Source organism: Thamnophis elegans, chromosome 8 (genome assembly GCF_009769535.1).
Source record: "Thamnophis elegans isolate rThaEle1 chromosome 8, rThaEle1.pri, whole genome shotgun sequence".
Lineage (NCBI taxonomy): Eukaryota > Metazoa > Chordata > Lepidosauria > Squamata > Colubridae > Thamnophis > Thamnophis elegans.
Window position 1 is genome coordinate 71,945,152 of NC_045548.1, and position 24,409 is coordinate 71,969,560.

General features: G+C 42.1%; 1 protein-coding gene across 3 annotated transcripts in view; it reads right to left on the reverse strand.

The window, feature by feature from the left end:
* Window positions 1-24,409, reverse strand: part of ST3GAL1 (ST3 beta-galactoside alpha-2,3-sialyltransferase 1) — a 126,209-nt gene that overhangs the window by 65,496 nt on the left and 36,304 nt on the right. The gene's annotated exons all lie outside the window — the stretch shown is intronic.

Here is a 24,409-nt window from a genome sequence, read left to right on the forward strand (position 1 = left end):
GAGAGAGGACGGAGGGAAGGGTAAAAAGTAGTAGAGAGAGAAAAAAGAAAGAAAAAGAGAGAAAGAGGGGGAGAGAAAGAGAAAGAAAAAGAGAGGAGGGAGGGAGGGGAGGGAAAGGAAGAGAAAGAGAGAAAAAGAAAGAAAAGAGAAAAAAGGAAGAAGAAAGAAAGAAAAAGAAAAAAGAGAAAGAATGAGAAGGAAAAGAAAGAGAAAGAAAGGGAAAAGGAAGGAAGGAAAGAAGAAAGGAAAGAAGGAAGGAAAAAAGGCAGGCAGACAGGATGCTAAACAAAAGACATCTATGTATTTTGACAAATATTAATGGTTTCTCTTTATGGCTGAGGAGTTGAATTGTGGCTGAAATGCTACTCCTCCAAGGCACACCTATCCAATAAATAATCTCTCTTTTCAAAAAAAGTCAATAATTGACATTACAAGATAAACTCCCCAGTCTGGTGTGTAAATGCTGGTAAGGACACCCTGAATTTACTGTTTGATCTTGCTCAAAACTAGAGAGGTTGTCAGTTTGATGTATGTCGAAAGCCCGCAAACTAGGAGCCTCTGCACTTTGCATTTTATTGCCTGTTGAAATGAAAGCGCGTAAAGCAAGCAATTAGCACAAAACCGAAGTCTTCAATCACCCTTTTTTTGTCAACATTTGCTTTGGTGTGGCATCGTGGCATCGTTGTTTTTGTTGTGTGCTGCTACCTGCTCTGGTATAGTGGACATTTATTTCAGTGGTTGAACACACAGACGAAGCCAAGGGACTCCAGCTTAAATTAGCCAAAAGGAAAGAAGCAAACTGTCTTTATCAACTGCGAGAACTTTTCGTGTCAAGATACATTTTATTCTTTATACTGTCTCCATCTGCCCTTAAACATTAACCGAATCCACAATGGAGTGAGATTCAGGGTCTCCACTAGATAATTGACGGTCAAGCTGAAACTAAGTTAACCAAGTACAAATAGCAAATTGGGGAGGGGGGGAGTTTTAACTCCAACTTCCTCAAACCCCCAAACCCCCCTGATCTAATCCACATATCGAAGGGGAAGGTCCGTAAACACAAGTAGAGTTAATTAAATTAGGTCTCCCAGCATAACTGCATGTTCACAGGAATAAACAGCATAGATGACGCACCTAGACACAAACACACACAAGCCCCTCAAGTGTCACCCTTGAATCAGCACATAAGATACTTCTACCCCAGGGTAAACACCCCCTATAAAGGTCTGTGACTATACGCCATTTCTCTGCAGCTGCCCCTAAAAGCACATCCTTTGCTTTTAGGGAGAAATATTTATTCGTTCTTCACAGCTGTCTGGATCTTATTTTTATTCATTCTTGTGCAATGAATGCAAATGGCTCAAGTTGGAACCCCAAATTATTCTCACACAACCCATCGCATCTAATAGGGGCTCAATGTCCACCTTGCCCCAGAATCTCTGAGAACAGCCAAGTTTTCAATGGAAATTCCTAGATTCTCTCTCTCTCTCTCTCTCTCTCTCTCTCTCTCTCTCACACACACACACACACACACACACACACACACACGGTCAAGCTGCTGAGAGAGAGAGAGGGAAAGAAACAAAAAGACAAAAGACAGAAAGAAAGAGAGGAAAGAAAGAAAAAGAGAGAGGGGAAAGAGTCAAAAAGATAGAAAGAGAGGAAAGGAGAGGGAGAGAAAAAAGAAAGAAACAAAGAGTCAAAAAGATAGAAAAAGAGGAGAGAGAGAGAGAGAAAGGAAAGAAACAAAAAGAGTAAAAAAGTTAGAAAGAGAGGAGAGAGAGAGAGAAAGAGAAAGGAAAGAAACAAAAACAGTCAAAAAGATACAAAGAGAGGAGAGAGGGAAAGAAAGAAAAAGGAAAGAAAGAAAAAGATAGAAAGGGAGAGAGGAAAGAGCGAGAAAAGGAAAAGAGAGAAAGTCATAAAGATAGAAAGAGGAGAAGAGAGAGAGGAAAGAAACAAAGACTAAAAAAGGTAGAAAGAGAGGGGAGAGGAGGGAGAGAAAGAGAAAGAGAGAGAGGAAAGAAACAAAAAGACAAAAAGATAGCAAGGAAGAGATGAAAGAGAGAGAAAGAGGGGAAAAAGTCAGAGAGAGAGAGAGAGAGAGAGAGAGAGAGAGAGAGAGAGAGAGAGAGAGAGAGAGAGAGGTTAAACGTTTGTTGATAGGGCTGACGTGTTCTGTTCACAAGCTACAGTATTTCCCAAAATGGTTTACCAGAAGCTTAAGTCAATATAATAATCCTTTCCTTTGTGTATTAATATTGCTAAATAAGCCATGATAGGAATAATACTCAGTTGAACATCTATTCTCAATCACATAGTTTTAAATCCCTGATACACTAATTTGCAATATTTTATTGCCCAGATGTTTTCCACTGAACAAGAATAACGCTTCATTTTCTAAATTACTGGATTCTCTGTCTTTCGGAATAGTTAAGACCTCAGCTAACATACAAACAGCAAAAAACAACAACAATAACAAGCGATGTGCTTTCAAGAGCATTAATTTAATCCATTTGTTATTTATTTATTAAATTTATATCGCTGCCCGTATCACATTATGAAAAAAATATTTCATTTTGCCTTTTCTTCCTTCTCTCCTTTTAATCTTCATGGAAAATGCTTTGGGGAAAGATCTCTCTAATTATGCAGAAACACACAAAAGAATTTAATTTTCCCTGGGAGAAGTTTGAAAACATGAGATAAACCAACGTTCATCGGCTGATTTTTTGTAAACACTTCCAGAAAGGCATAAACAGTGAAATATATTAACTTAATTGAGCTGATATCGTTTTGGATTTTCCCTGGGGAAAGCAATTTGGAAGTCAGGGTATCTGTATTTCACCCTAAAACCCCTTCTGCCTGATCGTGGCTTTGGTTTCAAATAATTTCTGCTCACAGAAATTTATCATCCTGGTTTTCAATAGGGTCATACTTCCCCAGGCAAAACTGGTACACAAATGGAGGGTTTTCTTGGATTTTCATCTCCTGCTCAATGACGATGTGGTAGCCAGGGGAACATGGTAGAAGGCCATTGAACAAATCTATCTTGTGTGCTAAGTACCATATTTTTCGGAGTATAAGATGCACCGGAGTATAAGATGCACCGAGATTTTGAAGAGGCACATTTTTAAAAAAAGTTTTTGCACTCTGCAGACCTCTCAAAAATGGCCCGTTTTTCACAAAAACGGGCCAGTTTTTCATCAAAAAAGGGCATGCATAGCCTTTAGGAGGCTTGTAGAGTGTTCCTGGGAGCTGGGGGGAGGGGGAAATGAGCAAAAAATGGCCCGTTTTTCACTTGCTTTTGCCCTCCCCAGCCCCCAGGAGCACTCTGGAAGCCTCCTAAAGGCTATGCACGGCCATTTTGGTGAAGGAGGCGGGTTTTCGGGAGGCCAAAAATGCTGTATTCAGTGTATGAGACGCACCCGGATTTTCACCCTTTTTTTTTTAGGGAAAAAGTTGTGTCTTATGCACCGAAAAATACAGTATGCTTTTCTCACATATAGTCATTCCCTAGTAACCACCTACTTTTTTTTCTTTGAACAAACCTGCAATCCCTTTTTTCGGGATAGGGTCAGGACAATCAATTGGAGCTGAGCGTTTACTGGCAGGATGCCCTCCCTGATGCCTACACGGAGTTCACAGCAGACAATTACTCATTGCGTTCAGAGGGAGAGAAATATCTGCTACTACCTAGGATCAAACTCACAGCCGATCTGATTGAGAGGCGAGAGTTCTACCTCTAGGCTACTACACCGCTCAGTAACCCCCTACTTCAATCTACTCAAATGCAAATGGTCCATGTTTCTCCCCAACCTCCTCACTGTCCGAATCTGCTGCCAGCTCCACTGACCACTGGCGGGCCACAACAGCAGTATCCCTGATGTGATCCTTACTAAGGCTTTGTAAAGCGGTGCTAATACTTCGCGTGATTTTGATTCTATGCCTCTTGTTTATACAATCCAGGATTTTATTAGCATTTTTGACTGCTGCTGCACGCTGCTGGCTCAGGTTTAAGGGATCGTCCACTAGGACTCCAAGGTCCATTTCACAGTTGCTGTTATCGAGCCAAATTTCGCCTAATCTGTACTTGTACCTTTCGTTTTTCCTTTCCAGTTGTAAAACCTTCCTTTTCTCCATATTAAGTTTCATTTTGTTGGATATTATTTTTGTTTTTGCCCAGGCTAAGAAATACATCATGAATTAGATTCTAATCAATTCAGCGCTACCTCAGTTTTGATGAGATGATCCATCACCTCACCTTGGAGTGATACTGTAGAGAGACAATAAGCCCGGCACATAATTAGAAAGCAATTACTCATCAAAAATTAATCAGGATATTAATTAAACACAGTGTCCTATTTAAATACAAGCCGGTGTTACGTTTCCAGTTGCTGATGAGAAAGGAACAGCGAGGAGAAACTGTCAAGCCATCCCACATTTTAATATCTCCATCAAAAGAAGAGACAGACCTATGACACCCTGACAAATTAGTAACTTAAAAATTGTTTATGTAATCATCATGATCAGAGGAAAGGATTTAGCGCAGGAGTAAGCTTCTAAAAATTTAATCTTACTAGAAATGATTAAAGACAGGAGGAATGTAACATTTTTGGACTAACATTTTTAATTAACAAAGAGCTCTCAAACTAAGAGTTGCCATAATTAAGAGGTTGTAAGAAAATCAGGAAGGGATTCCAGTGCAGATTGTCTTTGACTTACAACAATACAATACAATACAATACAATAGCAGAGTTGGAAGGGACCTTGGAGGTCTTCTAGTCCAACCCCCTGCCTAGGCAGGAAACCCTATACCGTTTCAGACAAATGGCTATCCAACATCTCCTTAAAGACTTCCAGTGTTGGGGCATCCACAACTTCTGAAGGCAACTTCTGTTCCACTGATTAATTGTTCTAACTGTCAGGAAATTTCTCCTCAGTTCTAAGTTGCTTCTCTTGTTGATTAGTTCCCACCCATTGCTTCTTGTTCTACCCTCAGGTGCCTTGGAGAATAGTTTGACTCCCTCTTCTTTGTGGCGATCCCTGAGATATTGGAACACAGTCTATTTAGTGACTTTTTGACATTGCAATGGCACTGGAAACAGTGCTCGCACTTACGACCGACTCAGCTTCCCCATGGGGCAAAATCTCCGTGGCTATAAACAAGACAATTGTTGAGTTTGCCCCATTTTACAACTGATATTGTTAAGTGAATCACTGCAGTTGTTAAGTTAGCCACATGGTTGTTAAGTGAATCTGAACCCCCCAATTTTTTATTCTCTTACATAGCATTTTAAGTAGTTGTTATTCTTCTATACATTTATCATCCTTATACATTTGTTATTTCATTTAATAGGTTATAATATACAATTTGGGTTGCTTGATTTACCATCCTTTCTTCCTGTTGTAACAGCACCTAATTTTCCCTTTCTTTTCTCCCTCCCTCCCTTCCCTACTTTCTTCCTTCTTCCTCTCCTTCCCCTTCCTTCTTCCCTTGCCTTTCTCCCGCTCCTCCTCTTCCCCTTCCTACCCTCTCTCCTTCTCTTCCTCTCCCTTCCATCCTCCTCTCCTCGCCTCTTTTTTCTTTTCCCCATCTTCCTTTCCTGTTCTCCTCCTTTCTCTCTTTCTTTTCTATTATTGTAGGTGTCTCTTTCCGCCCTCGATTTGTATTTCCTTGGGATGGTATTTCCGCAGACCCAAATATAATTTGATATCATTTCTTACTCCCTTACCTTCGCTAATCTATCCTAGCTATATTTTCCTCCTGCTTGAAGTCACTTGAAGTCCTGTGGTGGACCGAGTCCTCTGCCAGCAAAAACAGGCTCCTGAGCTCCGTTTTCGACTGTCATGTCCTCCTGCAACCGTCTGTCAATGAAAATGGAGCCTGGGCTCCCGAGCTCCATTTTCTTTGGCAGAGAGTTGCGGGAGAACGTGGGAGCCGAAAACAGAGCTCGGGAGCCCATTTTAACTGGCAGAAGCACTGCAGGCCGATCCTTCGCCATGAAAGAGTGTATTCATTGTCTCTGGCAAATCCGTAAGTAAATTTAATGAGCTTATCTACGGCTAAGAACAGGCAGTGTGAGGGAAGGTCCATCTTTCGGTTTAACAAGAGTTTTTGTTCCTGGGAAAGGCCAGCTTCAGTGGGTTAATTGCTAAGGAAACATAGTTTGCGGAGGATAAACAGGCAAGCCACGCAAAAGGGCCATCTGAAAGGAAACCATGGAAAGAAGTAATAAGGTTCTATCATTGTTTATTTGATATACTGATAAAAAACAATTTAAAACTAACGGCAGGTCCTCAGCCTATGGCCGCCGTCGGGAATGAGAATTTCCATTGCTAAGCAAAGCAGTTTTTAAGTGAGTCACTCCCAATTCTGAAACCATTTTTGGCAGGGTGGTTAAGCAAATTACTGCAGTTAGGTGAATCACATAATTTAATTTAATGCATCTATTTACTATCCAGCTCTTGGGACAGAAAGTTGATAGATCCCACAAATGTCAGGATCTTGTTCAGAAAGAATCATCACTTCCAACAATGGTCTCTACCTCTAGAATGGAATGGAATGGAATAGAACAGAACAGAACAGGAACAGGATATAATAGAATAACAGAGTTGGAAGGGACCTTGGAGGTCTTCTAGTCCAACCCCCCGGCTTAGGCAGGAAACCCTACACCACTTCAGACAAATCGTTATCCAGCATCTTCTTAAAAAAAAAACTTCTATCTTAGAAAGGCCTGAGACTTCAGCATGTATCTATTGTGATTACTTCAATTCACGGGGAAAATATGAACAGTGAAATAACAAAGTTATGACAAAGTTTATAATGAAGCCAAATTTTTTTTTTCATTTCCAGAGAGATAGCAATCTTAATTCAACTGTTCTTAATAAAGTCAACTGGATATTGGCCTCGCCTGGAAAACTGGGCTCCCTCTTTCGTTCTTCTCTCCCTTCTAAGGTTTATGAGAAAAAGATGTCGCTTCTCACGTTTCAGTTCTAAAAATCTTCCTCTGGGGTTTTGTGGTGGCACCTGTGGTCAGCCAGGAGCCAAGCGGCATTTCAGATTTCAGACCAAAGTCTCCAACCAGAGGCATATGACAAAAAAAAGGATTTTATGGAATCAATATTAAGAGAATTAGAGAAACAAAAGATATACTGATCCATGCCTAGTCACTGTAGGAAATTAGAACCCACCCCTCTCCTAGAAAAATGAAATATTTTAGGAAATGTCAGAAGGGCAGAATATTTCCCCTAAAAAGGAGGCAGAAACTCATCCCTCACCCCCATTTTGTCAATGGGTCATTAAGGCCTGGGCCAGTCTATTCTATATAACAAAGATCTGCTTCCTTCTGGCACAGGCATTGTAGGAATCCCAAAGCCCTTTCATTGCATCACCACCCAGCAAGAGTCAACCAAGCTTGGGACTCAGGATAGACTGTCACTGTCTCAGGACAGAGTTGCCCCTGCATGGCCCCATTGGTGCCTGACAACCAATCAGAATACAAGCTCAAATTCAAATCCCAGCAAAGGGTATAAATCTCTCTCTCTCTCTCCCATGTGCCTTTTCCCCCAGGACTTCAAACCACGTGGTCCTGTCCACCATTAAAACCATTTTTCCAAACAGCCACCATTGTTTCCAGTGTCTTTCTCCCCACTTGGAACTGAACCCAGATGGACATTTCTTCCAACGTCACCTTCCCAAAAAATAAAATATAATGGCAACTGGATGGATTCCCGAAGTCAACATTTGCGTAAGATTTTTTCTTTCTGAGTTTTTCAGTCTATGGCGCAGTTTCATGCCTGGAACAGTTTTTTCTCCTGATATTAGATAGATTCTCTCTCCCCCCCTCCCCCCCCACTACTCTTATCACCACCTCCATTTTACTTACAAGGTGTGCTTCTGGTGAAATTCAAATTTTTTTTTTTATTACCGGTTCTGTGTGCTTGGCTTGGTGTGGCTTGGTGGGCGTGGCAGGGGAAGGATACTGCAAAATCTCCATTCCCACCCCATTCCTGGGGGCCAGCCAGAGGTGGCATTTGCCGGTTCTCTGAACTACTCAAAATTTCTGTTACCGGTTCTCCAGAATCTGTCAGAACCTGTTGGATTTCACCTCTGCTCTAGAAATTCAGCATCCTATCCTTATCAATTCCCCAAGGATTCTATTGGGAAAGCATCAACTTCATGAGCACTTCCAAAGCTAGCATTGAATGACTCAAGAAGGAAACCAGCTGCAGTAGAATCTCCTCGGTGCCTTTCCTGATTCATACATTGCCCGCATGATTCATAATAAAGGTGAGCTTTGTGTCATTTGAGGGGAAAGTAAAAGAGGGCTTTTCTTCTGTGTTGTTTCCTCCAAATCAAAATATTATACAAGAATACAATAGCAGAGTTAGAAGGGACCTTGGAGGTCTTCTAGTCCAACCCCCTGCATAGGCAGGAAACCATATACCGCTTCAGACAAATGGCTATCCAACATCTTCTTAAAAACTTCCAGTGTTGGAGCATTCAAAACTTCTGGAGGCAACGTCTGTTCCACTGATTAATTGTTCTCACTGTCAGGAAATTTCTCCTCAGTTCTAAGTTGCTTCTCTCCTTGATTATAGCAGTTAGACTATAGCAGTTAGACTTATATACCGCTTCATAGGGCTTTCAGCCCTCTCTAAGCGGTTTACAGAGTCAGCATATTGCCCCCAACAATCCAGGTCCTCATTTCACCCACCTTGGAAGGATGGAAGGCTGAGTCAACCTTGAGCTGGTGAGATTAGAACCGCCGAACTGCAGATAACAGTCAACTGAAGTGGCCTGCAGTACTGCACCCTAACCACTGCGCCACCTCGGCTCCTTAGTTTCCCCCCATTGCTTCCTGTTTTACCCTCAGGTGCCTTGGAGAATAGCTTGACTCCCTCTTCTTTGTGGCAGCCCCTGAGATATTGGAAGACTGCTATCATGTCTCCCCTAGTTCTTCTTTTCATCAAACTAGACATACAACCTGCAACCGTTCTTCGTATGTTTTAGCCTCCAGACCCCGAATCATCTTGGTTGCTCTTCTCTGCACTCTTTCTAGAGTCTCCACATCTTTTTTACATCGTGGCGACCAAAACTGGATGCAGAATTCCAAGTGTGGCCTTACCAAGGCCTTATAAAGTGGTATTAACCCTTCACGTCATCTTGATTCTATCCCTCTGTTTATGCAACCTAGAACTGTGTAGGCTTTTTTGGCAGCTGCTGCACACTGCTGTCTCATGTTTAAATGGTTGTTCACTAGGATTCCACGATCCCTCTCACAGTTACTACTATTGAGCAAGGTACCACCTGTACTGTACCTGTGGCATTTCGTTTTTCTTGCCTATTACATGGTGAGACTGAGAATGTTGTGCTTAGATCAACCCTATCCTTGGCAGTTTGTCTGGGATACCTTGCTAAGTAAGGAAAGGGCTAACAATTCCATTTTTTTAAAATGTATTTTTACTTCCAGGGACATGAAATGACACTGTAGGACTTGTGCAAAATCACTTGGTCAAGCTTGGACTCTTGGCTTCTCAACCAGAGCTTTCAACAGTTGGGTTGACCATGCTCTTCTGCTTCAGACAGTCTTTTATTTTAAGCCCTGTTGTCTCCACTTTGGGAAGACCATACAAGCTGCTAGGCCAGGCTTGTGGTACAGTAGAAACACCTGAGTAGAAGCAGCAGTGATGGAATATGGTTCTTTTGAAAGTTCTGAGCTGGAAACTCATTTTTTGATAAATCCTCAAAAAAAAACCCAAACCCACAACTCTGGCAACAACTGAAAGGAGGAAGAGGAGGGAAAAGAAGAAAGGGTGAAGCAGATGAAGTAAGGGAGGGGAAGAGAGTAGGAGAGAGGGTAAGAAGGAGGAGAAGAGAGGAGGAGTGGCGGAAAGGTAAGGGAAGAAGAGGAAGGAGAGGAGGAAAGGAGAAGGCAGAGAAGGGGGGGTTGAGAAGACAGAAGGAGTAGGGTTGTTGCAAAACAAGATGGAGATACGGGGTGGCAAAATGGTGACCCCCCACTGTGTTTACTATATTTGTATGAATATAGTATTTACAAGAATGTATATTGGTGAATGTATATGAAAGGAAAAAAATGTAACTATACAAAAAAACAACAACTCCGTTTTTATGCAAAAGAGAAAATTTATGCCAGCTAACAGCAATAGCAATAGCAATAGCAATATCAGTTAGACTTATATACCGCTTCATAGGGCTTTCAGCCCTCTCTAAGCGGTTTACAGAGTCAGCATATCGCCCCCAACAATCTGGGTCCTCATTTCACCCACCTCGGAAGGATGGAAGGCTGAGTCAACCTTGAGCCGGTGAGATTAGAACCGCTGAACTGCAGATAACAGTCAACTGAAGTGGCCTGCAGTACTGCACCCTAACCACTGCGCCACCTCGGCAACAACAGAATTGGAAGGACCCTTAGAGGTCTTCTGGTCCACCCCTCTACTCAAGCAGAAGACCCTAGCTTCCAATGGCTATCCAATCTCTTCTTAAAAGCCTCCAGGAATGGAGCACCTATAATTTCTCACTGTCAGGAAATTAATCACTGTCAACCTAATCATTGTCTTCTTCTTTTTTTTAATGTCACTCTTTGAGGTCATGATAGATGGAGTGATGTTGCCTGTTCCTCTTTGATAGGTGAGCTGAAAGGAGGGAAGGAAGAGAAATGGTGGCACGCTTTGTTTGCAAACTGGGAGAATTTTATTTCAGAGGTATTTCACAAGAAGATTGCTCTACTCTTCTGCTCACAACAGCATGCCTTATGCCATCAGGCTTGAGATTTTGGGCTTGGATGATCTGGAACTGTGCCACCTGCGGTTGGGACCTAAGCATAGTACACAAAATTGTATGCTGCAAATTCCTACGACTACTTCAGCTTCAACCACAATAACACGCGGGCAAACAATCCATACAAATTCAAACTCGATTGCAGAAATAGCAATAGCAGTTAGACTTATATACCGCTTCATAGGGCTTTCAGCCCTCTCTAAGCGGTTTACAGAGTCAGCATATCGCCCCCAACAATCCGGGTCCTCATTTTACCCACCTCGGAAGGATGGAAGGCTGAGTCAACCCTGAGCCGGTAAGGTTTGAACCGCCAAACTGCAGATAACAGTCAGCTGAAGTGGCTGAAGTACAGCACTCTAACCACTGCGCCACCTTGGCGCAGTTGTGAAAATACAGAGTGGTCAATGCCTGGAATGCTCTACCTGACTCCGTTGTTACAGCCTCAAACCCCCCACAACTTCCGTGGACCTCACCCCATTCCTAAGAGGTCCGTAAAGGGGGCGTGCATAAGCACACCAGCATGCATGCCTACCGTCCCTTACGCAATGGCACTGGAAATCTTACGCAAATGTTGACTTCGGGAATCCATCCGTCCCTGTCCTACTGTCCCCATTTATTTGTATTCATTTCTTTCGTCCGTGTCCATGTTTATATTTACACCTGCTATCCTGTACATGATTGTCAAACTAATAAATGAATAAAATTTTGCAATGGCGTTCCATTAAGTGGACTTTTTATCTCCAACACTTGATGCTTATCTTTTTGGCATTGCTTCAAGATTTAAGGCGGCAAACTGGGTGAGTGGAGAGGCGGGTGGGAAAAAGAGGAAACTATCTGAATACCTGGGCAGCTTCAGCAACAATACAGTGAGTCCTCGGCTTACGGCCATTTGTTTAGTGACAGTTCAAAGAGCATCCCCGTGGTCATGTGATCAAAATTCAAGCACTTGGCAACTGGCATGTATATATGACGGCTGCACTGTCCCCGGGGATAGTGGTGTCATGTGATCATTTATAACCTTCCCAGCCGAGGTGGCGCAGTTGGTAGAGTACAGTACTGCAGGACACTTCAGCTGACTGCTATCTGCAGTTCAGCGGTTCAAATCTCACCGGCTCAGGGTTGACTCAGCCTTCCATCCTTCGAGGTGGGTAAAATGAGGACCCAGATTGTGGGGGCGATATGCTGACTCTGTAAACCACTTAGAGAGGGCTGAAAGCCCTATGAAGCGGTATATATGTATATATCATAGCTATTGCTATTGCTATCTGACTTCCAACAATGGGGGAAGCAAGATCTGCTTAACGACTGCATGATTCACTTAACAACATGCACAGATTAGTATGAGGCCCCTATGCTTGTGGGGCCCATGGGCATGTGCCCATCAGACCCACGAGTTAAGATAGACCTGAATTGAGGCCTACCTAGTGGTTTTGAAATTAAATGGGGGAATGTAGTCTAATCGAATTGTTTCTCACCCTTGAAGATGACTGGACTTCAATTCCCAGAATTCCCCCAACCAGAATTCTGGGAGTTGAAATCCAGACATCTGCAGGCTGGAGAATTCTGAACTTTGAAGTCCAGGCATCTTCAAGTTTCCAAGAGCGAGAATCACTGGTTTTAACCCATGGTGAGGATACCTTTTGTGAACTAAGGTCGAGCTCTGGATCAATTCCCAGAATGTTTTGCAACATGCAGGGTTTGCTAATTGTCACAAAGAAATTGAAGTGGAAAAAGGGGTTTTTTTGTAGGTAGAAAGATGAATGTTTTTTTTTAATGGTGCTACTGGAGGGAGATGAAGTGAGAAAAATCACAGCTAAAACATGTATATTTAGCTTCAAAATTCTACCTGGCAAAAGACAAACCTGCATACAGAAGAAGCATTTAAAAACTGTTTTCCAGATTCAGACGGCAAAGCTTATGATGTGAGCTGTTTTGCAGTGATTCAGGGCATTATCTTTTGATCTCAGTCCTTTGGGGCCATGAGATAAATTAAATTTAATGGAGTGCAGGGTTAAATGTTTCCACCCCAGACATAGCTGTTACTTCCTGTTTCCCCTTTCCTTTATTTTTAATCTTTTAAATAAAATAATGAAAATTAAGATGGGTCATCCAGATAGCTTTGTGCAGATTCTGGGGAATTTAGGCTCACCTTCCTAAAATAAGCACTTTAATAAGAGTAATGGCCTAAAAGGCATTTGGAAGATTCTGAGATACTTCAATTAGAAGTAATTTAATGAAGAGCAAGATAGGTCAGGTTGTGAGAGATGAAGCTGTTGCTGGTTAAAAATAAAAATAAAATAATACTGCTTTGGAAGAAGCAGTAAAGAAACTCCTATACATTTCTTGAGGTATTTAAAAACAGGATGTGGGGTGAAAGGGCATAGAAAATGGGTCTGGGATGCCCCAAAAAGTTAGCGTGTATGTACCGGAATTTACAATCTAAATGCTGGAGATGTGATTGTGCTGATGCTACGTATTATCATATATGGTAGACTTGTAAAAAAGTCAAAGCATTTTGGATAAAAATATGGTAGATTATTCAAAATATTCTTAAAAAGAGGATAAAGTTCACTCCTCAGTTATTCTTGTTAGGTATAATTACAGACTGTACAGCTATAGAGACTAACTTGATTTTGAACTTAATAACGGCAGCAAGATTGTTGGTGGCGCAGTACTGGAAGAAGGAAGAATTGCCTACTATTCAAGAATGGACGTTAAAAGTAATAAACTTAGCAGAGATGGCCAAAATATCAGCATACTTGAAGGACCACTCAGATGAGAAATACAAGTTGGAATGGAGAAGATGGACTGATTATATTCAAAATAAATACGGGACTAAGAAATTTCAGTTAGCTTATGAATGAATGAACAAGGAATGTTACAATTTACTTATAGTTTAAGAAAAGGGGAGTTAAAGTATAAGTGAAGGTACGACACTAAAGTTAGTTAATGTTAGTGTATGATTGTTAAATGTTTATACCCTGTATTTTGCTCTGGGAGGTTGGGGGGAGGAGGGTTGGAGGGGGTGTGGGGTTGGGGTGGAGGGAAGGAAGGGGAAGGCGAAATACTTGTAAAATCTATTAAAACTCTTTAATTTAAAAAAAAGAAAGAAAATCGGTCTGGGCCAGAGGTGGTATTCAGCCACTTCGCACCGGTGCGCCCAAACCTGTAGGGAAATCGTGGGTGAGCCCGCCCACTTGGGCAGGTGAGCCCGCCCACTTGCCCCAGCTCTATGCCATCCTATTTAGCCACATTTTTGAGGCTGGGCACATGTGCGGAAGGCACGTGAGAGAGCACAGTGCATGCGCATCCAGGCAGGCGCATGCGTTGATGGGGCGTGTGAGCCTGCAGAGCAGGCACGCGTGGGGCGAACTGGTGGTAAGAAAATGTGAAACCCATCGCTGGTCTGGGTACCTAAATCTCTCCCCTTGCTAGTTTCATTCACGCAGAAAGTTTTATTCACTTCAGGAAATTCTATGTGTTTACTGCAAAAAAATTACTAAGTTCATCGACTTTCTTCACGTCTCTTGGCTTTAGAATAATGAAATCAGACAAAGAACAGCACGAGCCAAGCGATTCTGCCCAACTGAACAAAATAAGAGGTGTTTTTTTTAAAAAAGATTTAAATAGTGACCTTCGCATAAACGACCACTTCTACTTGCCCGATTAAAAACTCTCTCATCCTCACTCCAGGCAAACAAAACATAGTTAGCATCCGTGTTTCAGTACCTGTTATGTGCTTTTATCCAGATGTTTACCCAATGTAGTTGTGGGGAAAACAGCCCAGATGTGATCACATCATCCCTTCTGTTTCCATTAAAAAGTTTCGCACTGCAACTCTTTTTCTGCCTTCGGGCAGAAATTTTGGCCATACGACCATGGGGATTCTACAGTGATTCTAAGTGCGAGGACCCATCCATAAGTCACTTTGGATAGGGATTAGAACAGAACAGAATTGGAAGGGACCTTGGAGATCTTCTAGTCCAACCCACTACTTAGACAGGAAACTCAGAGGTGGGTTCCTACCAGTTCGCACCTATTCGGTAGAACCAGTTCGTCAAATCTATCAAACCAGTTAGAAGAGGTTCCACCAGTGGACCCGGAAAGCAGGCCACACCTACAGAACAGGTTCCAAAATTTTTTGAAACCCACCACTGAGGAAACTCTATATGATTTCAGACAAATGGTTGTCCAATCTCTTCTTAAAAACTCCAGTGATGGAGCACCCACAACTTCTGGAGGCAAGTTGTTCCACTGATTGATTGTTCTAACTGTCAGGAAATTTCCCCTTAGTTCTTGGTTGCTTCTCTCCTTAATTAGTTTCCACCCATTATTCCTTGTCTGGCCTTCAGGTGCTTTGGAGAAGACTCCCTCTTCTTCGTGGCAACCCCTTAAATATTGGAACACTGCTATCATATACACCCTAGCCATTATTTTCTATTAAACTAGACATTCCCAATTCCAACAATCATTCTTTATAGGTTTCAGCCCCCAGTCCCCTAAACATCTTTGTTGCTCTTCTCTGCACTCTTTCTGGAGTCTCAACACCGTTTTTTTTGTTTTTGTTTTTTTTACATAATGAGGACCAAAACTGGATGCAGTATTCCAAATGTGATTTAGTGCAGCTGTGACTTTGAATGGTTGCTAAATAAATGTTTGCAAGTTGAGGACTACTGGTATGGGAAATAGTATTATCCAACTGGCTTTTTCAACCCAGGAACATTTGTAGAATAATGAAATACGACCATCATCAACTCTGCTTTATAGTATATCAACAAATTAGGCGGGGGGATAAGTGGTTATCTTCCCTCCGGATATATGTCTCATTTCTCAAAAGGAGACATTATCATACATACACACACACATGCACGCACGGACATACAATTAAAGGATTTTATTTCAAGCAAAAGCAGGCCGATAAATCCAGCACCACTGAAAAGCGTTGCTGTCACTTCACACACAATACTCCTTCAACTGTCAATCATCATACGAAACTCTTGCTAACTTTTATTCAGCTGGGTAAAGGCGTAAAAGTGTAGAAAGTTTGACTCCAGGAAGATTACACGTTCAGCCTTAAAGGCTGTATAAAGCAGGAAGCAGAAATAGCAGAGGATTAAGCTGTGAAAGCAAACAGCCTAGTTGATGAAGTCACAACTACATCCTTCCCTGCTCTCCCATTTTCCCCAACCTGTGGCTTAAAATTGTTTATGGAGATCTACTGCTATTAGAACAACGCCCCCCCCCCCCGATATAATTTATAGTGCGCAGAAAACAAAGGATAAGGCGACCACCTATCTGACTTCCCCCACTGTGATCTTGATTGCACTCAGAAAGGTTCTGTTAAGCACAGCTGGCTGATGTCCCCCCCCCCAATTCTTTTCAAGAGTGGTCCGAGAAGCAAAATTTAGCAATCCCACCGAAAAGGGAGACAGGAATTTCTGACTTACGAGACAGAGAGAGAGAAACAAAAGCAATTTCAAGGTTTGTTTTTTTAAAAAAAAGGAAGGTAAGAAAGTGATTTCAGAAACTGTCAACATTGTTCCACCAGGTAGGATCACTCAGTTAAGGGAAGGACAAAGCTTGTGTCTCATAAACTGCTCATACCTGGGCATTTTATGGGCCCATCCCTTTGGTTGTCCCTGCCTGGATTGCTTTTATTTTGATGGCGGCTGCAATTTTTCCCTCTCCAGTTCATGTATGTGTGTGCATGCCTATGCACCTTCACAGCCCCAACAATTCCAGTTTCTCCTGGGTCTCTCGGGGAAATTAATTGCTCACTCCTGTTTTGCAGTATGCTGGAGAAAGGCGCCTGTGTATTCCTTGGACAGCAAAAGGTGACTAACAAGCAAACACTGCAGTGTATAAATACCAGACATGCTCCTGGAAGGTGAATTAGCAAAACTGTGTCTCACTTATTTTGGCCATGTCATCTGGGAGAAGCCACTGATGGTGCGGTGGCCTAGAGGTAGGGCTCTCGCCTCACAGTCAGAAGGCTGTGTGTTCAACCCTAGATAGAGGCAGATATTTCTCTCTCTGGGCACAATGAGAATATATCAGGTGAACAAAACTCCACATTGGCGACAGGAAGGGCATCTGGCCATAAAAACACTCTGCTAGCTCCATTCAGTTGCCCCGAATCCACCCCGCAAGGGATTATGGAATTGGTAAAAAATGATGGTGGTGGTGGTGATGATGATGATCCGGGAGAATTAATTCAGCTAGAACATATAGTCTCCTGGTTTCTAGGCTCATGCCCTCACTATTACACCTAACGGCCTCTCTTCCAGACACTAGATGGCAGCAAAGAGAGATAGAAAAGATTGCTCTCTCCTGCCACCTAGTGGCCAACTACTGATTTGCAGATGAGCTATTGTATGGACATTAACAGCAGGATTTTCACTGCATTTTTAAACAATTATTATGACAACAAGTTGCTAACAGACATGATTAGAAAGACTAAAAACCCCATCTCACTTATTTTGGCCATGTCATATAGGGGAATAACAATTATGTTGGGAAGAGTTAGCGGTAAAAGGAAACCAGGCTGCCACAGAACACGATAGGTGGATACCATCAAAACTGACTCTGGCCAGAGCATAGGACAACTCAAAAAAGAAGTGCAAGATCAGAAGAGAAGGAGAGACCTGATCTATAGAATCATCAAGTGTCAGGAAAAACTGAATGGAGAGCATCATAATCGCTGTTCTGCAGAAAGAATATCCATGTTAGTGAGATGAAAAATGGAGAAAAAATGGGTTTTTTTTAACCTAGGGTAAAAAAGGGTGGGGCTGCATTGGCATGGACATCCATTTGCATCCATGCCAACGTGGGTAGATTCTGGACTTGTGAGTCTTGATACTTACCGTAAGTAAGTATAAGAAAGTAAGTAAGTATTTGAACTCTGGTGCTGGAGAAGACTCCTGAGAGTCCCTTGGACTACAAGGCGATCCAACCGGTCAGTCCTAGAGGAGATCAACCCTGACTGCTCTTTAGAAGGCCAGGTCCTGAAGATGAAACTCAAGTAGTTTGGCCACCTAATGAGAAGGAAGGACTCACTGGAGAAGAGCCTAATGCTGGGAACAATTGAGGGCAAAAGAAGAAGGGGACGACAGAGAAGGGGGTGGCTGGATTGAGTCACTGAAGCAGTCGATGTGAGTTTAAATGGACTCCAAAGGATGGTAGAGGACAGGAAGGTCTGGAGGAACGTTGTCCATGGGGTCGCGATGGGTCGGACACAACTTCGCAATTAACAACAACAATATTCCAAGTTTTTGGTGGGCAGACCTATATTTGCAACTGCATTTTCTCCAGAAAGACAAGCTAGCAAGTATCATTCTCGGCCACATATTGCTTACCTGGAGGGGAGAAAAGTGTTTTGCACTGATAAACGGAAGCAATTATAGAGGATGGGGTGGAGAGAGGACAGAAGCAAGAAATTTGGTATTCCTGGGACAGCAGCAAAACCTCAGCTTTCAATGCACAAGGCGTTGGCTTCTGCAAGCTAAGACTGAAACAAAAAGACATCGCATACTGTATGAGCCTCGGTGATCTAACAATCAAGCCCAATCTTGTGTGATTTGAAGAGTTTGTGCTAAAATTGGACTTTATGTCTACAGTGCCTTACGATATTTTCTTTGCAGGGCTCAGTTTATGAGAAAACTATTTTTGAAAAAAAAAATGAGGAAAAATATCTTGTAATGTTGCAATGTGTGGCTCTGAAAGTTGGACCATAAGGAAGGCTGAGCACCAAAACATGGAGGCCTTTGAACTATGGTGCTGGAGAAGACTCCTACAAGTCCCTTGGACTGCAAGGAGATCAAAGCGGTCAGTCCTAGAGGAGATCAACCCTGACTGCTCTTTGGAAAGCCAGATCCTGAAGAGGAAACTCAAAGACTTTGGCCACCTAATGAGAAGGAAAGACTCACTGGAGAAGAGCCTCATTCTGGGAACAATAGAGGGCAAAAGAAGAAGGGGATGACAGAGAATGAGGGGGCTGGATGGAGTCACCAAAGCAGTAGACATGAGCTTAAATTGACTCCAGAGGATGGTAGAGGACAGGAAGGCCTGAAGGAACGTTGTCCATGGAGTCACAATGGGTAGGACATGACTTTGCCGCTAACGAACAACAACAGCAGCTTAACTCCAATCTGTCTTCCTTCAGATTATTAGGAATTCTCTCCTGTTGATGAAAAGTTTTCCCTTCAGGAAATGTGTGAGTGGTTTTCTTAATGCAGAAGATCAGCTGTTTCCCAGCTGCTAATTCTTGCTGCAAACTAGGAATACTTGAGGAATTCCATGTTTGATTTTTCTTGGGTTAGCTTTATATTTAGTACAGGGACTTAGCAATCGAAAGGCATCTATGTAGAAGTAGTCCTTGATTTACAATCAGGCATGGAGTGACCGTTTGATGTTACAATGGCACTGAAAAATGACATGACCATTTTTCACACTTACGACCGTTGCAGCATTCCCATGATCATACGATCCAAATTCAGACACTTGACAATTGACTCAGGTTTAGGATTCTGAGAAGCAAAGCCAATAGGGAAGTCAGATTCACCTACCAAGCATGTTATCGACAACTGCAGTGATTCTATGAACTCAAGAGCATGGCGGGTGGTAGCATGGCCGATGATTCTTGTGTTGCCCCAATTGAACTGGTGCTGTTTGGTGTCAATGTAGGTAGAGATTAAGGATTTGGGATTGTGGCATTTGATATTTGCCACTATTGCATAATAAATGTCTATGGAGATCCTCAGTCATCCAGGTCATAGTTGTCCCACAAGGTTGTCCTATAGGTCCAAAGGGGATCTGGAGAAGCTCCGATTGACTTTTGGGGGACCTACACGTGTGTCCCGAGAAATGACTCAAGGATCCGGTCTACTTTTTGTGAGTCACAGGATCAAAGAGCTGTGGTGGCGCAGTGGTTAGAATGGAATAGTGCAGGCTAATTCTGCAGTTCGATTCTCATCGGCTCAAGATTGACTGAGCCTTCCATCCTTTCAAGGTCAGTAAAATGAGGACCCAGATTGTTGGGGGCATTATGCTGACTGTGTAAACCACATACAGAGGGCTGTGAAGCACTGTGAAGCACTGCATATAAATCTGTTCTGGCCCCCACCTTGCCCATTCAGAAATTAAAGCCAAACAGAACGTTCAAAGGAATGTTTTTATCAGTCCCGGCTCTTGCTGGCTGCGAGCCCAAAATAAACACAGATAAATGCTCTGGCAAAAGTCCTCACTCATAAACTACTACAAAACAGGATTTTATAAATCAAATCACTTATCCAAGTGCTTTTTCTCGATGGTTACACACAAACGGAGAACTTGACTAGAACAGAAACGGAACGTTGACTTCTGCAACTAGGGCGTGGCACCATCATTCTTTTATCCACAGGAAGAGATCCTAACGAGCCACAGCTGCTCGTTATCATCTCCTGTGAGTCCTCAATTGCTTCGTACAGTCAGCCCTTCTCCTGCGTGCATCCTGAAACAACTCACAGGAGGTTTCTGTGTCAGTCTCTCTCACTGATCCAAGGCTCAGTCATTACCTGGGGACCAACTAGTCTCTCTGAGCCCTGCTCGGAGTCAGAACCCTGTCCAGGGCCCTCTGCCTCTTCCAAGCCTGACTCATAGGGCCCCTCGCTGTCAGAGTCTGATAGTAACTCCAAAGGCTCCAGCCGAGCCACAAATCTATATGCTATTGCCATTGATTTCCCATGTAACCAGACAACTCATGGCTTGACTGATTCATCAAGATTTGCCCAATCAAATCTGAACAACTACATCCACTATATCCCTATAATATTCTTCCCATCTACTCTGTCGTTGTTCTTGTGACCCATCTCTCCTCAGCAGGTATAGATGACATAATCACAGCTGCACAATATGAGCAAAGAAAAATACTACATTTTGCCGCTCTTCTCACCCCGGTGTAATTCCTAGCACGTGCTCTGACGTTTGCTAGGATAGACTTGCTCTTGGTCTTTTTCCAACAACAACATTTAGTTTCCTGAAATTTGAAGTAATTCAGTCTGAACTTGGAGGCTTGTCATCCCCTCTCCCCTCATACAGCCAAAGAGGCAGATGGGACCTCAAAAATTACAAAGCAGAGCCCTTGTGCTAAAAGTTAGGTAAAAGTAAAAGTTCCCCTTGCACATATGTGCTGGTCTTTCCCAACTCTAAGGGGCAATGCTCATCTCAGTTTCAAAGCCGAAGAGCCAGCGTTGTCTGAAGACGTCTCCATGGTCATGTGGCTGGCATGACTAAACGCCAAAGACGCACGGAACGATGTTACCTTCCCACCAAAGGTTCCTATTTTTCTACTTGCATTTTTTACATGCTTTCGAACTGCTAGGTTGGCAGAAGCTGGGACAAACGAACGGGAGCTCACTCCGTCATGCGGTGCTAGGTATTCGAACCGCCAAACTGACGACCTTTCTGATCGACAAGTCTTAGCCACTGAGCCGCCGTATCCCTTAATCTAAGGTTACGGCTGCTCTTTTTAAGGCATAATAAGAAATCCATGCTGCAGGTTGCCTTTGCTTAATTTATACATATCTGGCATTTAATTTCCTTGCCCCGTGGGCTTAATTTTACAGTCTGAGAAGGAAGTTTTGGACGAAGGTACTATAGTGATGCTCGTGTGCATTCCCAGAACCAATAATTCCTGACGTGCTCCTTCTGATGCCTTTCTCTCTCGGACTTTAGCCATAATCATTTTTAGTATTGCTGAATTTGAACTGCATCTATCCTAAGCACATTATGAGTTTATACATACTTCGGTCATTTAAGGCAATAGGAACAACCCAACGGTGGCCAGTTTTGTTAAGCCTTGCTAAGGTTTCTGTGCATCTAGAAGTAGCACAAAAGACATTAGTTCCTTCCACAAGTCCATCATACATTCCCAGTGTGGTGTATTAGTTAAGATGGACAGTGTAGGATACTACTGGTAGCCAAAAACAAAAAAACAAAACAGAAGGGATCTGATAGAACCTTTTCAGACTAATAAATGTTATGAAAGACAAGAATTTACACGTACAGCAATTCATTTCTCAAACCACTTTATCCACGTCTAGGTTTCTGGTGGCACAAGTTGCAGCTCACAAAAACATGTGGTTTTAAATAAAATGCATTAGTCAGAAAGGCTGCTATCAGGCCCCTTCATCTGATTTCCGATCAGGTTGAACGAATCTGGGCTAGTCATTATCTCTTAGCCCAATCTACCTACCTCACAAGGTTAATTGGGATAAAATGATGCATGAGCCTCTTGTAAACAGGTTTGAGCTGCTTACAGCAAAGGCAGATTATAAATCTAACAAAAGGCAAGAACAATGTCATTATTTCATGGTTGATTGAGTTGTGGTTGCTTTAGCAAATATTTCTATTGGCTGGATACCATAAATTAACGCATCGTTATAGCAGGCAGAGATTGGAGTTGGAAAGGACTAAAAGGGATAAGGTAATTGGTTGCTCAGAGAGACTTTGGAGCAGAGGACCAAAACAAAAGTCTCCTGTCTTGGGCAAGAGGTTGGACTAGAAGATCTCCAAGGATGCTTTCAACCCCATGACTCCGAGGTGGCACAGTGGTTAGGGTGCAGTACTGCAGGCCACTTCAGCTGACTGTTATCTGCAGTTCAGCGGTTCTAATCTCACCGGCTCAAGGTTGACTCAGCCTTCCATCCTTCCGAGTTGGGTGAAATGAGGACCCAGACTGTGGGGGCGATATGCTGACTCTGTAAACCGCTTAGAGAGGGCTGAAAGCCCTATGAAGCGGTATATAAGTCTAACTGCTATTGCTATGACTCTATTTATTCCATTCTTTATTCCACTCCACTCCATTCTTTATTCTATTACATTCTTTATTCTGTTCCATTCCATTCTTTATTCTGTTCCATTCCATTCTTTATTCTATTCCATTCCATTCTTTATTCCATTCCATTCTTTATTCCATTCCATTCCATTCTTTATTCTATTCCAGGGTCCCCAAACTTGGCAACTTAAAGACTTGTGGACTCCAATTCCAAGAATTCTCTAGCCGCTGGCTGGGGAATTCTGGGAGTTGAAGTCCAATAGTCTTAAAGTTGCCAAGTTTGAAGATCTCTGTTCTATCCTATTCCATTCCATTCCATTCTTTATTCTATTCTATTCCATTCCATTCTTTCCATTCTTTATTCCATTCCATTCCACTCAAGTCTTCGCATGAAGGCTACCCTTGAGAATACATTGATCTAATTTTAGCTTATCATATGAATACGTGAAACTAGAGTTTGGTAACAGTTGGTATTCACAATTTTCCAAATGCTGCAATGCAAGTCTTCTTTTTTTTAAAAAAGTCCTCTGGGGAAGCTTGTACAAACATGCATATATTCATGAACAATGTACAAAATACTTTACAGTACAAAAAATTATTTAAATATTGCATCTTAAGTTACATTGAGAACATGTATGCTTATGATTAAAGAAACGTGTCCAAAATACATAATTATTTATACAAACTCGTGTTTATTTTTTTAAATCTGAATTTCAATGAACCAAATTTGACCCATTCACAGAAATGACAGGTGGAAAATGAGAGACACATTTATCCTTTCCCAGGTAAGAAAAATCTCTGGCGATGCATAATAAGGAATAATTGGTTTCAAACTGTATTGAAACCCATGGGGAATGATAACAAGAAAATATGCAGAGAAACAATTATGTTTCAAGTTTTATTGTTTGAAATGGTTTTCATTAATGGTATAATGAGAATGAAGCAATATCTTCCTTTTTTCATTTTTTAAAATAAATTTTTATTAAACAAACATTAAAACATTGGACATAGAGCGACCTTTCTGGCTTTGTCATTTCCCTACATATTTTAACATAACAGGTACAGTTTCTACTTATCATACATAGCTACTTTGATCTTATAAACATATCCCTTGTCCTCCTTTACATATTTGTCTATGTATTATCCAGTTCCAATTTTGCAAATCCTCAGTATATTCTGTTCTGACTCCTTTTCCTCATTTCAAACCATTGATACATTTTGTTCCAAATTTCATAATATTCTGCCTCGTCTTTATTTTTGATTTCTAGTGTTAGTCTGTCCATTTCTGCACAGACCAAAATTTTCTTTATTACCTCCTCTTCGGTGGGGGCATCTCTGTCTTTCCAATTTTGCGCACACACCAATCTGAATGAAACAATTTCTTCTGCTACCCTTCAGCTCCTTTGAAGGTAAAAGCAGGTTAAAAATCCTTGAATTATGGAGCAATACTGTAACTGTGGGGTCCTTGATGCTATCTGAGCTTGGTTGTTTTCTTGCAGACGTTTCATTACCACACTAGTCAATATCATCAGTGCTAGAAAGGAGTGGCGTTCAACTCGTATAAACATGCTAACAGTAAAGAACAGTTTAATCAAGGAACCCCCAAGACGACTCCTACCAACACTGACAGAGCAAGCCACTAGTATCTAAAATGAGAGCCAATCCATCGTAACACTGATGATGTTACCTAGTTTGGTAATGAAACGCCTGCAAGGAAACAACCAAGCTGAGCTTGACCAAGGACCCCTCATTTCAATGGAAGGGCTCAACCTATTTTCTATAGCACCAGAAGGCAA